This window comes from Arachis stenosperma, chromosome 5 (assembly GCF_014773155.1).
Source record: "Arachis stenosperma cultivar V10309 chromosome 5, arast.V10309.gnm1.PFL2, whole genome shotgun sequence".
Classification (NCBI taxonomy): domain Eukaryota; kingdom Viridiplantae; phylum Streptophyta; class Magnoliopsida; order Fabales; family Fabaceae; genus Arachis; species Arachis stenosperma.
The window spans coordinates 87,333,912-87,335,480 of NC_080381.1; the positions used below are offsets into that span (position 1 = coordinate 87,333,912).

A 1,569-nucleotide genomic window follows, 5' to 3' on the forward strand; every position below is an offset into this window, starting at 1 on the left:
GAGGTCTTCCTCAGTGGCATCCTCTGCCTCTTCTTCCTTCCAGAATTCGGCCATGTTGATGGCCTTGCACTTTCCTTTTGGATTTTCTTCTGTATTACTTGGGAGAGTACTAGGAGGAAGTTCAGTAACTTTCTTACTCAGCTGACCCACTTGTCCTTCCAAATTCCTAATGGAGGACCTTGTTTCAGTCATGAAACTTTGAGTGGTCTTTATTAGATCAGAGACCATTGTTGCTAAGTCAAAAGTACTCTGCTTAGAACTCTCTGTCTGTTGCTGAGAAGATGATGGAAAAAGGCTTGTTATTGCTTAACCTGTTTCTTCCACCATTATTGTTATTGAAACCTTGTTGAGGTCTCTTTTGATTCTTCCATGAGAAATTTGGGTGATTTCTCCATGAAGAATTATAGGTGTTTCCATAGGGTTCTCCTCGGTAATTCACCTCTTCCATTGAAGGGTTCTCAGGATCATAAGCTTCTTCCTCAGATGAAGCATCCTTAGTACTGCCAGGTGCTTTTTGCATTCCAGACAGACTTTGAGAAATCAAATTGACTTGTTGAGTCAATATCTTGTTCTGAGCCAGTATGGCATTCAGAGTGTCAATCTCAAGAACTCCTTTCTTCTGACTAGTCCCATTGTTCACAGGATTCCTTTCAGAAGTGTACATGAATTGGTTATTTGCAACCATTTCAATCAGTTCCTGAGCCTCTGTAGGCGTCTTCTTCAGATGAAGAGATCCTCCAGCAGAGCTATCCAAAGACACCTTGGACAGTTCAGAGAGACCATCATAGAAAATACCTATGATGCTCCTATTCAGAAAGCATGTCAGAGGGACACTTTCTGATTAATTGTTTGTATCTTTCCCAAGCTTCATAGAGGGATTCTCCATCCTTCTGTCTGAAGGTTTGGACTTCCACTCTAAGCTTACTCAATTTTTGAGGTGGAAAGAACTTTGCCAAGAAGGCATTGACTAGCTTTTCCCAAGAGTCCAGGCTTTCTTTAGGTTGAGGGTCCAACCATATTCTAGCTCTGTCTCTTACAGCAAAAGGGAATAGCATCAGTCTGTAGACCTCAGGGTCAATCCCATTGGTCTTGACTGTGTCACAGATTTGCAGAACTCAGCTAAAAACTGATGAGGATCTTCCATTGGAAGTCCATGGAACTTGCAATTCTGTTGCATTAGAGAAACTAATTGAGGCTTAAGCTCAAAGTTTGTTTGCTCCAATGGCAGGGATAGAGATGCTTCTCCCATAGAAGTTGGGAGTAGGTGCAGTAAAGTCACCCAGCACCTTCCTTGCATTGTTGGCATTGTTGTTGTTTTCGGCTGCCATGTGTTCTTCTTCTTTGAAGAATTCGGTCAGGTCCTCTAAAGAGAGTTGTGTTTTGGCTTCTCTTAGCTTTCTCTTCAAGGTCCTTTCAGGTTCAGGGTCAGCTTCAACAAGAATGCCTTTGTCTTTGTTCCTGCTCATATGAAAGAGAAGAGAACAAGAAAATATGGAATCCTCTATGTCACAGTATAGAGATTCCTTGAAGTGTCAGAGGAAGAAGAGAAATAGAAGACAGAAGTAGAAA

At 41.8% G+C, this 1,569-nt stretch overlaps 1 non-coding gene across 1 annotated transcript; it reads left to right on the forward strand.

Moving 5' to 3' along the window:
* Positions 1 to 815: 815 nt before the first annotated feature.
* On the forward strand, positions 816 to 923 carry LOC130984342 (small nucleolar RNA R71). The gene has a single exon (XR_009088283.1). It is a non-coding gene; the product is annotated as a small nucleolar RNA R71 (small nucleolar RNA).
* The last annotated feature ends 646 nt before the right edge of the window (positions 924 to 1,569 follow it).